Here is a 17,099-nt window from a genome sequence, read left to right on the forward strand (position 1 = left end):
TGCACGCAAGTGTTTCACACTCTGTGATATAGTCCAGTCCTCCTCTTTTCTTTCCTGTCCTCTCCTGCGCCCAGGAAACACTTTACTAGTCTGTTAGTATTTTGGGTCTGATGCCAGAAGCCTAGTTCAGATGTCTAGCTTGTGTAAGGTGAACACCTAGGTTGGGTGGTAGAGAGGATCAGGCTTCAGCATGCATGGCTAAGCTGCAGCTGTGGATCTTTGGATATCCTTTTCCTCAGAAAGTACAAGAACGAGACCCTCAGAAAGCTGCTCTTGAAAAACAATAAACGAAGCCTTTGGTGCTGTACTAATCTCTGTAGCACTCCATGATGTTTTATTGCCTTAGAAAGAGACTGCATCTTTCCAGTTAATCAAGCACTTAGTGGAACTGGCTTTCTTTGACTCATCCTTCTTTAGTGACTTCAGGGCTTGGGAATGGGATCTGGAAGAGAATCTCTCTTCATAGGGACAAGAGGAGCCATATGTTGGCTTCCTCATTTATGGTTTTTTTTTTTTTTTTTTTTTGAGATGGAGTTTCACTCTTGTTGCCCAGGCTGGAGTGCAATGGCGTTATTTCGGCTCACTGCAACCTCCGCCTCCCGGGTTCAAGTGATTCTCAGCCTCAGCCTCCCGTATAGCTGGATTACAGGCATGCACTACCATGCTTGGCTAATTTTGTATTTTTAGTAGAGATGGCGTTTCTCCACATTGGTCAGGCTGGTCTTGAACTCCTGACCTCAGGTGATCTGCCAGCCTCGGCTTCCCAAAGGGCTGGGATTACAGGCGTGAGCCACCGCACCTGCCCTCATTTATGTTTTCAATGTTTCCCTTTGTCAGCTTACTAGGGGCATTGTTATTTTGTCTCCTAACTTTTGGGGAAAGCTTCAGTGGACCTCTCTCTAATCTGAACAGAATACAGACGTGGGCAGTTATAGAGCAGAAGGCAAAGGTGTGAGGAAGTCTTTGTAGGTATGAGAGTTCTTATAGGCCTGAGCGTTATGGTGAGGGCAGGTCCTATATTAAGTGGGCTCATAAATGGCATATATGAGATAGGGAGAAGAGAAGCATATAATGGCCTCGCTTTAGACTCCTTTACTGTGAATTTGACGTGCCCTCCTTGTACTATGTGTGATTCACCCACTGTCTTATTCTCTAGGAACACTGAAGTGATTTGTTTGCGTGCCCTGCAGCACAGTCCTTGGTCCCCTCTCAACATGCCACCCCACACGTTTTTGTTACCTGAAAATTCTATTTGTATCACTTTCTCCAAAATGGCTAGGTGCAGCCGAGGTCAGAATTAATCACTCCCTTTCCCGAGTTTCCACATCTTATTCTTTGACTTATCCAAATTTCTACCACTTTTGTTATTGCTCCTGCTGACATTCTGTCCCATATTGAACATGTAGTATATGCCAGGCTCTATGCTTTCTCTTTATTATTTTATTGCCTTCTTATGTAACCCTACAAAATGTTTTTTGTTTTTTTTTTCTTATAAAGAAATGGAAGCTTAAAGGAGGTGACATGCTCTATGATTTGCTTGGAGTATGTTTCTGAACTAAGGCTGCTGTCCATATCCAGCATGCGATACTGCCTGTCCTTCTATTCACAGCACATGTGGCAGCAAGCCCCATATTACAGTGATACGTCCCTGCATCCCTTATAAGAATATATATAAGCTTTGCTTCCTCATTGAAGCAACAAGACATGGTTTCTCACTCGTCCTTATGTTCCTCATAGCTCATATTATGCTACTGTGTTTTTAGTAGGAATGGTTGCATATGGTCAAATGTATGTCTGTGTGTTCTTATGTATGCATATATATTTGGATGGCTGGCGGATGGCTGGCTGGGTGAGTGCACTGCTCAGTGATGCTTCTCCAAAGCAGTTTGGAATATGGTATAACTCAGTCTTTTGTTTTCTGAAATTTTGGCTCTCTCTTGCATTTCTGCCAATTCTCACTCTTTTTCTCTCTCCCCCTCTCTCTAAATATAATAACCTTTACCTTTTCTGAATATGCAAGAGAAGAAATTTTCCTTTAATATATAAGTTAAAGACAAATCTTGGGAACAGTTTATGGACATTCAGGCTTTTTAAAATAGAAGCTACATTTCTGCATCTGCTGTATGAAACAAAGATGTATCCATGTATTTGTTGGAAGTAGATTTGCTTTTCTTTATATTTAATTTAAATGTTATCAGTGCATTCTGTTACTCTGAACATTTTTGTAACTTACGTCTATTGTGTTTGTTTACACATTTAAAAAATTTATAACCATTCCTTTTCGTTTCTTTTTTTCATTTAGAATGTTCTATACTCTCAGTGAAATTCCCAAGATAGTAGGTAGCACAGGTTTTATTTCCAGGATGCATTGGTGATACCAGCTTATGCTCTGTATTGCCTCAGCTCATGCTGTTTTTGGCTTTTAGAGTGTACTTGTCCCCCAGTTTCCTGCTTCTACAGTCTTTTAATTCATTGCTTAAAAGTTGACCTCCACGAAGCTCAACCACAAATGCAGAAAGTTAGAACTAATAGAAATCACGCAATCCATCTTGTTCTGATGTAAATGTGAAAACTGCAGTCTAGAGAGTGTAAGTTATTTGTTCAGAGAAGCACAGCCTGCTCTGAGCCGAGTTGGCACTCAAGTCTTTTCCCTCTAACTCTAGAGTTACCCAAACCTTGTACTATATTCTAATGGCAAACTGTTCTTTACTACCCCATACCCTCATGCATTGCCTACAATTCTTATGACAATGTGTTTTTTAATAGATTTGCTTGTATATGCACCTGTCTTCTCTAGCGGAGTCTGAACTTTGAGAGTCAGGGGCTGCCTGACTCATGCCTTTTCCCTCAACAGCACCTAGCAGGATACCTGACACATACTAGGAACTCAATAGTGTTTGCAGAACTGAATTAATTGATAAAGCACAGTATATAAACCTACTTCTCCAGACACAGGTTCTAGGTTCTCAGCTACTTATTAGACACTGTGGTTCTGCAGTTTCAACCCACGTCTTTGCATTACTTTTCCTTCCTATGTCCATTCTTTGAACTTACATTTCTCACCTTGGTGTTACGTCTGTAATCTCTGGAGTTTGCTTTCCCATGTTTTAATTCTGACTGTGAAAGTAGAAAAATACCCACATGTTTTCCACATCAACTTATCTTTCTGGGGTACCCATATTTATAATTTTCTTTTATAAGATATTCTGATAATAACCACTTTCTAAAGGGCTTTGGCACACTGAAAAGTGGGGCATGCTTTTTTTCCCAGTTAGTAGCTCTTTAGATCTCAGGGTCCTTTTATTTTACTTCCATTGTTCTCATTTCTTTTCACTGATTTTGTAACAAGTTGTGTTTTCATAGCTAACTTAGAATACCCCTACATTTCCAAATGCTTTCTCTGTGTTCAATGCTTTGTGCTTACGAACTCATACTTATTTTTTAATTAAATTTGATCTTCTTAGAGATTTTTTTTAGTTCAATAGCTTTTGGGGAACAGGTGGTTTTTGCTTACATGGAGAAGTTCTGTAGTGGTGATTTCTGAGTTTTCGGTGTGCCCATTGCCCGAGCAGTGTACACTGTAGTCTTTTATCCCTCACATCCTTCCCATCCTTCACCCTGAGTCCCCAAAGTCCATTATATCATTCTTATGCCTTTGCATCCTCATAGCTTAGCTCCCACTTATAAGTGAGAACATACAATATTTGATTTTCCATTCCTGAGTTACGTTTAGAATAATGGTCTCCAACTCTATCCAAGTTGCTGCAAATGCCATTATTTCATTCCTTTTTATGGCTGAGTAGTATCCCATAGTGTATATATACCACAATTTTTTATCCATTTGTTGGCTGATGGGTATTTAGAAGATATACAGACAATAATCATATGAAAAAATGCTCAACTCACTGTCTGGGAAATGCAAATTAAAACCACATTGAGATACCACCTTACTCCTGCAAGAATAGTCATAATTAAAAAAATAATAAATGTTGGCATAGATATGGTGAAAAGGGGACACTTTTACACTGTTGGTGGGAATGTAAACTAGTACAACTGCTATGAAAAACAATATGGAGATTCACTAAAGAATGAAAGTAGACATACCATTTGATACAGCAATCCCACTACTGGGTATCTACCCAAAGGAAAAGAAATCATTACATGAAAAAGACACCTGTGCACACATGTTTATAGCAGCACAATTCTTAAAGATTTTGTAGTGTTAACTATTTCATTTTTTGTGAAATTATTTTGGTATATATTTATGATGTTGTTCCATCACTTTCTATTCTGTGTAACTGATGACAACAAGATAAGATAATGCAATTTTTCTTCTGGTCTTCAAAATACTAGCCTTTAGTGTTGTTTGTCCTATAATCTGGGTTTTCACTCTGCTCCAAATCAAAAAATAAAAAGATACAACAAACAACAACCACCCCACCCCCAAAAATAAAACAACAACAGCAATTAAACTCAGTCTTAGACTTTGATGGCAGAACAGTATAGTTCTTTTTCTGTTTTTGGTAAATAGCAAAGCAAATGAACTTTCCTATGGTACTAATATAATTTTTTAAAGATGATTTTTGAAATTATCTTACTAATACACTCTGGGGATTAGTATTAGGTTGCTTTTAATGGCAAAAACCACGATTACTTTTGCACCAACTTAATAACTCTCTCTCTCTCTTTCTCTGTCTCTCTCTCTCTAATTTGGCTGAATGAAATTTGATAATACTTTTTATCCATCATTAAAATAGATAATCATTTGGAAAGATTTGTAAAGTTCACGTTTGTGAAGCTGGAGTTGTCTTGTGGCCTAGAATTCACTTTCTTTAATTTCTGAAATTCTTTTTAAAAAACATTTTTATGTTAAATTTTTGAAAAAACAAATTGGCACGACATGCCAGTTCTCACTCTTTTTCTTTCTCCCTCTCTCTCTCTAAATATAATAACCTTTACCTTTTCTGAATATACAAGAGGAGACATTTTCCTTTAGTATATAAATTAAAGACAAATATTGGGAACGGTTTGTGGCCATTCAGACTTTGGGTCTGCATTAGGTACCAATTCAACGTGATCATTTTGGTGGAATCCTTTTATATTGGTATACTCTTTTATAGTTTATTTAGCCGTTGCATGTTCATCATCTTTTCATTTCAGTAGAAAATTCTTACTGTCACTCTCTGAGGTAGGTAGAACAGATATTATTGTCATTTTGATGATTTGTAAGTAGTAGAAGTGGAAGAGCTTAATAAGGAATCATGTAGCTAGTAAAAGAGTAGAGGGAGACCCTCACACCTAGGGCTCTTACGAATTTTAAATGCTTTCGTTTATTAAAGCGTTGACTACACAGTCTGATGTCTCCTTTAACTTCATTATGTTATTATTTCATGATTCTTCTTTGAAATTAATTTCAAAATGGTGACCCTTTTTACAAACCAGCTTTGTGAATATTGGTTCACATAGACTTGTCAAGATAGATCAAGATAGGTGAGGTGAATTATATTAAATAGGGATCCTAAGCCTGGATTATTTTTTTATGACATCTTTCTGTGCTTTCTGCTACCGTGAGGTTACGAATGTATTATTCCATGGAGGGGAAACAGTTATAGATGATTGCTAATCTACCCATGAGTTTGGGGCTGAATTGATCCAGAACCCAGGTTTCCTAAATGCACTCATTCAGCTGTACCACTGTGGTTTTTGGGAACCAGGCAAGTTTGGAGCTTGGTTCCTAGGAACTGATGAGTCCTGGATTATTGATGCTTGGTGGAGAATTAGCCATTAGTGATGTGAAGCCATGTATCCTGGGTAGGCAGGACACATTTTTTTTCTTAGCAGATAACTAACATGTGAGGGAAATGGATGTCCACTTATGGCATTATATTTAAAGGAATAATTTAGACTGGATTTTCCCCATTATTTTTGCTGCGAATGTATGGTCCTCACGGTGTGCTTTTCTGTCTCTGGAGTCTTATTGTCTTTTTCCCCATGCAAAGAGAATCTTGCTCTGACTTTGGAGATACAAATGGGAAACATCTTTTTTGGAGGTTACAAATGGGAAACATCTTTTTGTAATCCTGACAGTCCTGTTAATTGCAATTAGAGACTGCAGTTGTAACATCTTGGACGTTTGGTATAAGTATGCGTGTTATGCCATGAGGATAGCCACAAATTCATGGAAACATCAGGAACTGTAATGAAGCTCGGGTTTGCCTGTCATGCCCCTTTTCTGGATGAGCGTTAAGCATCTCAAGCCTCATCCATCACTGCACAGTGCAGTGCATGAGTTTTAATTTTCAGGTCCTCAGGGGGACAAAAGAACAAGCTGTGTATTCATTAAAGGATCAAATATTAATTGTATTAATTTGATCTTTACACTGCATCTTTCAGCAGAGAAATTAACTTGTAATTCTTGGAGTGACATCAGATCTTACCAAATATTCTTAGGCCTTATTGATGCTCAAAAGTACCAAGATGCAGCCCTGGCTTGATGGTCAGTGCAGTTGCATTGAAGCTTCAGTTTCATCACTTGGCCTTGGGCATGATGCTTTTCTAATCCATATCCTCTTTAATTCATAAAATATTAGCTGGTAATACCAACTGCCTCGCAAGATTGTTTTGAAAGCCAAATATGATGATTAATGTGAAAATGTTTTTAAACCATAAAATACCTTATAACTCTAAGGAGTTACTATTATATACTTATTCAGCAGTCATTTACTTAAAACAGATTTTGTGCCAGATACTCTTCTAGGGGCTGAAGTAATGGCAGTGAGTGAAACAGAGACTAGTTTCTGCCCTCTTGGGATGTATTTTCTTTCTATAATAAAAATAACATTATTAATAATAATAGTGATAACATTTGTGAAATAAAATTTATTTAATAAATGCATTTTATAACCTTACATATAATTACCAATAATTATTCAAAATTATAAAAAATACTTTAATATAGGTTAAGTAACTCTAATCCAAAAATCTGAAATCTTAAATGTGAAAAAATCTGAAACTTTCTGAGTGCTAACACAATGCTCAAAGGAAATGCTCACGGGAACATTTTGGATTTCAGTATTGTGGATTAGGGTTGCTCAGCTGGTATGCGTAAATATTCCAAAAATCCAAAAAATCTGAAATTTGAAACACTTCATGTCCCAGATGTTTTGTATATGGGATACTCAGTCTGTAGTAACGAATATGTGATAATATAAATATAATAATAATTTAGCATGTTATCCATAAGTACTGATGTCATTAGCTTCTAACAACAGTGATAGAGATCACAATGCCTCAACACTATATAAACTGTAAAATTCTAGAACAAGGGTGAATCTTAAAAGTTATCTAATACAACCCCTTTCTTTCCTAGATGAGAATAGTTGAGAATGTATTCACTAATACATTTCAGTGAAGTACAGGTTCTTTGCCCAGCAGTGCTGTAAATAACCAATGAAAATTCTTGAATGCAGGCAACAATTTAATCTTCATTTCAGAGACTCAGAGAGGCAGGTGGCTTGTTCAGTATTGCAGATTAGTAAGTGGGGAAGCCAAGCCGTGATCCTGGGGATTCCTTCTCTGGTTGCCATAGACACGTTCTGGGGGACTTGTTTAGAAGTTACAGTGATTGAACTAATATACCCGAACAAAGTGGATTAGATGTTTTAGAACAAGGAGAAGTCTGTGTATTGTTGACAGAAATCTCTTTTATTTTGTAACTTGTCAGCTTAATTAACTACTGAAATGAGTTCCTTAATAAGGTGATGGGTGCCTCCTAATTCTTGTATAGTTCAAAAACAATAATTAATGCTGATTTGTGTGGTGAGATACATATTAATCATCTTTATTTTTAAATTATACAAATATACAATACTATTGTCACTCCGTATTTTACATCTGAAGAGAATTTAATTGCTTTTTTGATAATAAAAATAAACAGAGAGCCACAAAGAGATATCACCACACATGTATTAGAAAAGCTAAAATAAAAATTTGTACCAGATGCTGCTGAGGATGTGGAGAAATGATCTCTCACAATGCTGGTAGGAATGTGCAAAATTTTGTAGCCATGATGGAAAACTCTTTGGCGGTATTTTACAAAAGTAAACATGTACTAACCATATGACTCAGCAAATATACCCTTTGGCATTTAATCCAGAGAATCAAAATGTTATGTTCATGAAAAAACCTGTACATGGATGTTCATAGCAACTTTTTTTTTTTTATCATAATGACAAAACACTGGAAACAACCCAAATATCCTTTGATGGGCAGATGTTTCAATGAAGTCTGGTACAGCCATACAATGGAATAATACCATTCAGCAGTAAAAAAGAATGAAGTATTGTTGGTATATGCAATAACCTGGACATGCTTAATGAAAAAACTGTCTCGAAAGGTTACATGTATTATATGATTTCATTTTAAGACAAAGCTCTAGAGATAAAGGACATATTCATGATTGCTAGGGGACAGAAATGGGCGGGTCGGGAGGGGCAAGTACTGGTCATTCCTACAAAGAGGACACAGCAAGAGTCTTTGTGTGGGTGGAACAGTTCTGTACCTCAATTGGAGTGATGGTTACATGAATCTATACATGGGATAAAGTTACATAGAACTGTATGCACACACAAATCAATGCAGGTTATAAAATGGTAAAAACTGAGTAACTCCTAGTTAACAATAAGGTAACAATGTCAGTTTGCTGGGTTTTGGAATGTATTACAGCTTTATGAGCATTACCATTTAGGGAACCTGGGTAAAATGTACATGGAAACTCTGTACTATTTTTGCAAATTTCTATGAGTCCATATTTTTAAAAAAATTTAATAATAGTAAAATAAAGGAATGCATATAGATATCTTAATGTATTCTTCTCTTACTCAAAGTGCTATCTTACATGCCATCTGAATTGCTTGCATGATACTTTGAAAGATCACTGCTATATGTATCCCCCCCAAAATGTATGGCTTAAACCTGTGGTTTTCAAAGCTGGCCAGTCATCAGAAAGACTTGGAGAACATTTTTCAAAAGAAAAAAATTAAAGCAAGTCCTAGGTCCCATCACAATTTTGCAGAATCAAAATATCTGGCCATGGGGCCCAGGAATCTGCATTAAAACAAAGCAAAATAAAAAATAAAACAGAACTTCCCGGGAATTGTGATTGATGCTCAACCAATGTTTGGGAACCACTCATTTATTTCATTAATTTCAGGGACCAGTGCCTTAATCTCCTTTGAACCTTCTCCAAGTCCTGAGAGTGTACTCTTCCTCCCGTAGTTAATGATGGTAGCTTTTGAAGTCTTGAGCGTCTTTATCTTGTGAACATTGTACAGATTCAGAGACCTAGAGCATTCTTCATGTTGCTATTCTTTTCCCTCAGTGCTTTCATCATAGACACCAATCGTTTGCATATGTTGTCCTGGGTCATTTTATTTGGGATCCAAAACCAGAAAATTTCAAACAACAACAAAAAAATGGATTCTTCGAGAATGCCCTAGCCATGGCCAAGCTTCTGCATTACAGAGCTCTTGCTATTGTGTTGCTTTGGGTAGCAATGCCTGAAATCTCAGCCAATTTTGGGTCACAGTAGGCCTATGTAAATTATCTAAAAATGGATTCATTATGAACATTATAAAAATAAATCTGACACCTGAGCCTTTGGGCAAATATACCATATAAAGAAATCATACCCTAGAATAACGATTGACCTAAAGAACTTAAAAAGAATCAGTATGATATTTTTATCATCCTTTCTTAAAATTACTGCATTCAGAGAGACCTGATGGCTGAGGACAGCACCTGGGGCAGAGGAGTATAGGTCATTGGGATGTGGCATCCTGAGTCTTCTAGCAGTTTGCTCTTCCAGCACTCTCCCTTATTATATGTTCTTTACATTGTTTTGTATGTCGCTGTCTTCAAACAGAATAGATAAGTCTACTAGTCAAGATAGACATATAACAGGCACCACAGGCACATAAAAATTGCATTATGTAAATTTAGTGCCATAATATAATATGAAGGCTGTCCTCTAGGAGGAACTGGGGAAAGCATCACAGACGAGGACACATCTGATCTGAGTGTTGGAGAATGAGTTAGTTGTTTACCAAGCAGAAAAGGGTGGTGGACAGCATGGCATGCCAAGTAAAGGGAACAGCATGTGCAAAAGCAGAGAATGGCCCCCATCCTGACCCTTGTAATTTTGGCAGCTCTTTGCTGATGTCCTCAGGCAATGCATCTGGGCTCCTGGGAATAGCTTTGCAATGTGAACAGAGTGACTTCACTATGGGTAGACCTAAATGTTCTAGTGTGCTCTGAAACTTACCTCTAGAAATAGCTCCAGGAAGTTAGGTAGCTTCAGAGAGGAAGGACCAAGAAATATGTTCTTATACCACAGGCAAGAAGTACTTTCCTGGAGGTACTGGCCAGAAGTACTATTGCTATCTCTCTGCACTTGTCTGTTATATTTTAGAATGAAATGTGCCTGTGCATACAGATGCTAAGGCAAGAAAGAAAAAGCAAAAGGCAATTCTCTTTAAATCTCCTGAAATAATTTCAGGCAGCTTTTTTTTTACCTAGTCAAACACACACGCTTAAGAATGGAGTTGTAAGCTAACTTAATCATTTTTTGTTTTGTTTTGCTCTCTTACTTGTTCACACATTGGGGTAATCCTGAGAAAACAGGAAGCAATGAAAGAAGGATTTTATTGTGAAATGTTCATTACAACTTGCAATTTTAAAATGTGTTTGTATGAGTGTGCACAAATGTGAATAAATTTTAGAGCACTTTCTCACATAATATCTAGTTTAATCACCAGAATATCCTGCAACGTTATTATAGTTCCTACATTATTATGGTTCCTAAAGACAAATGAAAAATCTGTGATTCAGAGACCCATGGTTAGGCTAATAAATGTAGAAGTCACATTTGACCAAATTCTAGTATCTTCCCTTAAGTATTGGTAATGTACAATAAACACTATTTGGTAATAATGAATTATTACAATTACTAAAACAACTTATCTGGCAGAACAGTATCTTAACTATTTGAAAAATATTGTAGTGGATTTATTAGCCTCCATTGCATCTGAAGTCCACTTTGCTTTACTGCTTACTTTATCTTTCTAGCTACTCTGTAAAAAAGTTATTATCACCCTCAATCTGCCGAGTATAATGTATGTAAAGTGAAATAACTAGCATATTGCAAAGCTGGGAATTAAACCCTTGTCTCCTAAATCCAAGTCTGTAGCTGTTCCTCAGCAGTACACTGTATCTCATGTTAATGCCATTATTACTTGTATTAAATGAAATAATTTTTCCATCATTATTTTCCCGAATTATTACTATCCAGAGCGATTTGAAGGTTAAGATCATCCAAATAATGTGTGAAAATTGCTTAAAATCAATCTCCTGTGCATGGATGTCTATGATGTATACAAATATAAAACAGCCAAAGTAGTCTCAAGAAGTTATTACCAAGTTTCTCAAATAGTGTCTCAAGGCGACATTATTTGACAAGACCTTTGGAATAACCATTTGGAATTTTCCTTAGTTCAGTTGAATTATGTCATCTTGCTTAAACTTTTCAGATATCAGTGGCAGTTTTATTGACATTACAATGGAATTAAATTGACATTTTATTTGATTTTTTACCGTTCTATAAAAATGGCATTTTAATTTGTCATTATTTTTATTATTGATCTGTTTATGTTGTAATGACTTGGGTTTTAGTAAGGGCATCCTCTGTAAAAATTACCTCCTGGGAAAGAAATCTCCAAGTTCTATGAGGTGTACCCAGAAATATCACCACTTGAGGTGACAGTAAAGTGTCATGCATGCCACCCAATGTGATTCCTGGTAGACAAGATTTCACTGTTTTATATCTTGACATCGGCATTAAATTCCATTCTTTTACTGGGTCCTATTCACTTCCATCTTGTGCCATTGTTACTTAACCAGGCTCTGTAGTGGACAGGAAAAAGTAAAAGCAAGTCTTAGCCCTTAAACAGTTTATATTTTCATTAGAAATTCAGCATATGAAAATGACCAGTTAACTAACAATATAAAACTTTACTGTACAGCTTCTATTTGTGAAGTGACTCCATGGCTAACTCTATCAGAAGAAATAGTTTGCTTGGAGCCAAGGTAGTATTGGAAGGTTAGAGAGAAGAAAGACTCAGGGATGCAGTGGTTAAGCATGTAGACTCTGGCATCAGATAGATCTGGGTTTCGAGTTTTGATTTTACCTCTTAATTCTCTGGAAACTTGGACTCACCAGGATAAGTGGCAACCTAAGTTCTTTCAGTTTTAAAATAGAGATAGTTATCCACTAGGCATGGTGGCTCACGCCTGTAATCCCAGCACTTTGGGAGGCCAAGGGTGGATCACCTGAGATCAGGAGTTCAAGACCAGCCTGGGCAACATGGCAAAACCCCGTCTTTACTAAAAATACAAAAATTAGCCGGGCGTGGTGGCACACACCTGTAATCCCAGCTACTTGGGAGACTGAGGCAGGAGAATCACTTGAACACAGGAGGTGGAGGTTGCTGTAAGCCACTGCATTCCAGCCTAGGCATCAGAGTAAGACTCCATCTCAAATAAATGAATAAATAAAAATAATAAGTAAATATATAAATAAATGAAATAGAGATATTTGTATCTTAAAGAGTTGTTTTCAAAGTTAAGTCACGACAAAATAATGACAAAATCAGTGGAAGCTGCAATCGTTGTTGCTATTATTATTGAAATGAAAATATGAACATTAGCTCTGAGGGTTCTATCCATAGTTTTTTAAAAAATTCTGATTATAAAATTTTAATTATAAAATCCCATGTAGCTCATGCTGACCATTTAAAAAATAATCTTAGTTGTATCCTTGTTTCTTTTTGTATTTGCTAATAGAGATTTTAGAATTGGCTTGGTGTATGTTTGTCCTTGCTAGAATTATGATTCCTTTTTTGAATTTGCATTACACCTTTGTTAGAAGTAGAATTACTTTACTTGAACTTTGTCAATGTGGCAAAAAATGATTCATGTTTATATTATCTCTTTGAAAAGTAGTGTTTTTACTATTGAACTATAAGTACAGTTAAAATGTAAATGAACATTTCAGAAAGAAACTATTGATTTTTATTAATTAAAGAAATTAATTTTCCAAAATGTCAGTTCTACAGAGAGATTTTAGGGATTATTAACCACACAATCTCAGAAAAATTAATTTAATTAGGGATTTTATTTTGGGTTCCATTCGTTTTCGAGATTCATATTTTGGATTAAGCCAGTCTCCTGAAATTGTATTTAAACTTAGTCTGCGTGTATGTCTTTTTTAGGGAAAGGGTTCACAACACCATCAGACCCTCGAAGAGATTCTTAACTTACCCATTAAGAAAAGTAACATCTCTGTCTAGGGATCACCAGTCTCTGAAGCCAGTTATATTGTTGCTGCTTGAATAAAGAAAACAGGTTTTTATTTCTGCACTTACCAAATTTACTAGGCTGTGTTTGTAGCGAAAACTGAGTGTGTGGTGGTGGTAGTAACTACAGTAGAAAGTGTAACGTGTACACAATTATATCATGATATATGGTTTCTAAACACATTTTATATATGTAAATATTTAATTTATTCACACAACAAATATTTGCACATGTTGCCTGAGCTGTGCATGTGTAAGGCAGGGCATAGAAATGAATAGGGCATGGGTTCTTTCTGCTGAATTAGATGGTACCCCCTCACCCCCCATTTTACTGTTGAAGAGAGGGAAGCTTGGTGGTGAGGTGGCTGGCCCCAGACCATACAGGTAAAAAGTAGTCCAGAGTAGATTCAGGCATAACTTGTTTGAACCAATTTGTGTTCTTTAGACTGCAACATGCTTTCTGTTCCTTAGCATGTAACTATTACCCATGTATTTTTATTTATTTTTCTTTTATGTGAATTTAAAATGTCATATTTGTTCTGCTTCTATTATTGCAGTCTTGAATGATGATTCATCAGTGCAGTGGCCTATTTTAGTGAACCACAATAGCTTGGGTAGAAAGAAAAAAGATCCAACATACACAGGAATGGAAAGCAGCCATCTTTTTATAGCTAAAATTGCAAACATCTGGCAATTACTCTATTCTACCTCCCTTCAAAAAAGAAGAATCATCCCTTCAACTGGAGCCTGCCACTGTGTTTAATCAAGGCAGAAAGCAAGGCTTAAGGAGCAATAGGTTTTGATTCAAGGAGGCCATTGCCTAACCTAGTTGGCCAAAGTCTCTTCAGAAAATACCCCATTTAGTGCTCCCCATAAGCTACTGGGTTATATAATGATAGTAATGGTAATATAGCAATTAATAACTGCAGAAATCCCCTTTTGTTTTTCTGCTGTTTCGTTTGTGGTGGCTCTTATGGCAGCTTTTATATTGTGAAAGTTAATTATTTTGGTCAATTTTGCCTGTCTCCATCTGCTTAAGCTTCTTGTATTCCTTAATAAAAGATTCAACCACATCGATAAAACCAATAATTGCCAACTTGATTTTATTATAAACATGTCCAGTAAAATGCTGAAGGAACAAATAAATTTATTTTTAAAGCCTGGCAGTGATCTTACAGTCAAAAAGTGGTCCACCAAGGTTATGGCTCCTAAGTACCCCACCCTTATTTCTTATTGTGATAATTGTTTGTGAAACTAGTTCTTCCCTCACTGGCCAAAGTCAACACTGTTGGCAGGGGAAGTGAGAACAGCTGGTGGTTCACAGTATATGCCGAGAATCAGAACTTCTGCATTTTTCTCATGGGGCTAGTACCAGCTTTTGCTCTGGCCTTGACCAATGCACGTACCTTTCTCTTCCCCATTTACCTTTCTCTTCCTCTAGGTCTCTGAAGAGTAGAGGTGGATCTTTCCCTTCCCAGGTTGTGCCAACATTATTACCAATGTTCCCTTTTGTTGTAGAATATTTTGGTCAGTAATCATCAGTAATTGCTAAGTAACAGAAAATCAAGGTTCAACAGCACGGTTTTCAAAAACAACCTCAAATACTATAAATAGTCTGTTTTCTAGTGTTAGCAGATTATGGTACTTGGAAATCATAAGCATTCAGTGGGGGCCTTTGAGCTTACTTTAAATGCCTGCCTTTTGCTTTTATGTCTTTGCTAGAACTGTGTTCAATACCCAAAGACACAGCTTTTTCTTTGATATAATAATTTTCTAGGCTGTCTTTCCTGCCAGTCTTCCCAAAATCCCAGTGAAGTTTGCAAACACCTCATTAAAATAAATGCAGTTTTGGGAGAGATGAGATTGTGACTAGGGAGTTTTCTGGTTTTTACAAAAAGAATAGAAAAAGAAAAAGAACAGGAACTCCTAACAACCTAAAATGCATGCCTTGTGCAATATAGTTATCCCACGCAGAGCTACATAGTGTAACGATCTCTGGAATCTCAAATGAATGTGCTCCCTTTTCTCTGTCTTCAGCCAGTTGGATAGTTCTGGTCTTCCTCCCTCGTGTGCACATCTTTGAACTTGAACTACTGTGTTACAGCCAGTGTTCTAACCTATATGCGTTTCTCTTTGGTGGCCCTGCTAATATAGAAAAGGTTAGGCTAATGTTCCTTACCATATTTTTCTTTTTGATGTCTTCGTGTGTGTGTGTGTGTGTGTGTGTGTGTGTGTGTTTTAATTATACTTTAACTTCTAGGATACATGTGCAGAACGTGCAGGTTTGTTACATAGGTATACACATGCCATGGTGGTTTGCTGCACCCATCAACCCGTCATCTACATTAGGTATTTCTCCTAATGCTATCCCTCCCCTAGGCCCCCACCCCCTGACAGGACATAGTGTGTGATGTACCCCTCCCTGTGTCCATGTGTTCTCATTGTTCAGCTCCCACTTATGAGTGAGAACGTGTGGTGTTTGGTTTTCTGTTCCTGTGTTAGTTTGCTGAGAATGATGGTTTCCAGCTTCATCCATGTCCCTGCAAAGGACATGAATTCATTTTTATGGCTGCATAGTATTCCATGGTGTATCTGTGCCACATTTTCTTTATCCAGTCTATCATTGTTGGGCATTTGGGTTGGTTCCAAATCTTTGCTATTGTGAATAGTGCTGCAATAAATATACGTGTACATGTGTCTTCATAGTAGAATGATTTATAATCCTTTGGGTGTATACCCAGTAATGGGATCGCTGGGTCAAATGGTATTTCTTGTTCTAGATCCTTGAGGAATCGCCACACTCTCGTCCACAATGGTTGAACTAATTTACACTCCCACCAACAGTGTAAAAGCATTCTTATTTCTCTACATTCTCTCCAGCATCTGTTGTTTCCTGACTTTTTAATGATCACCATTCTAACTGGCATGAGATGGTATCTCACTGTGGTTTTGATTTGCATTGTTCTAATGACCAGTGATGATGAGGTTTTTTTCATATGTTTTTTGGCCACAAAAATCTCTTGTTTTGAGAAGTTTGTTGGCCACATAAATATCCTTCACCTACTTTTTGATGGCGTTGTTTGTTTTTTTCTTGCAAATTTGTTTAAGTTCTTTGTAGAATCTGGATATTAGCCCTTTGTCAGATGGATAGATTGCACACTTTTTTTTCCCATTCTGTAGGTTTGCTGTTCACTCTGATAGATAGTTTCTTCTGCTGTGCAGAAGCTCTTTAGTTTAATTAGATCCCATTTGTCAATTTTAGCTTTTGTTACCATTGCTTTTAGTGTTTTAGTCATAAAGTCTTTGTCCATTCCTATGTCCTGAATGGTATTGCCTAGGTTTTCTTCTAGGGTTTTTATGGTTTTAGGTCTCACATTTAAGTTTTTAATTCATCTTGAGTTGATTTTTGTATAAGGTGTAAGGAAGGGGTCCAGTTTCAGTTTTCTGCATATGGCTGGCCAGTTTTCCAAACAGCATTTATTAAATAGAGAATCTCTCCCCATTGCTTGTTTTTGTCAGATTTGTCAGAGATCAGATGGTTGTAGATGTGCAGTGTTATTTCTGAGGCCTCTGTTCTGTTACATTGGTCTATATATCTGTTTTGGTACCAGTACCATGCTGTTTTGGTTACTGTAGCCTTGTAGTATAGTTTGAAGTCAGGTAGCATGATGCCTCCAGCTTTGTTCTTTT

General features: G+C 36.8%; 1 protein-coding gene across 14 annotated transcripts in view; it reads left to right on the forward strand.

The window, feature by feature from the left end:
* The window catches only part of LPP (LIM domain containing preferred translocation partner in lipoma), a 726,282-nt gene that overhangs the window by 253,867 nt on the left and 455,316 nt on the right, over positions 1-17,099 (forward strand). The gene's annotated exons all lie outside the window — the stretch shown is intronic.

This window comes from Pan troglodytes, chromosome 2, assembly GCF_028858775.2.
Source record: "Pan troglodytes isolate AG18354 chromosome 2, NHGRI_mPanTro3-v2.0_pri, whole genome shotgun sequence".
NCBI lineage: Eukaryota > Metazoa > Chordata > Mammalia > Primates > Hominidae > Pan > Pan troglodytes.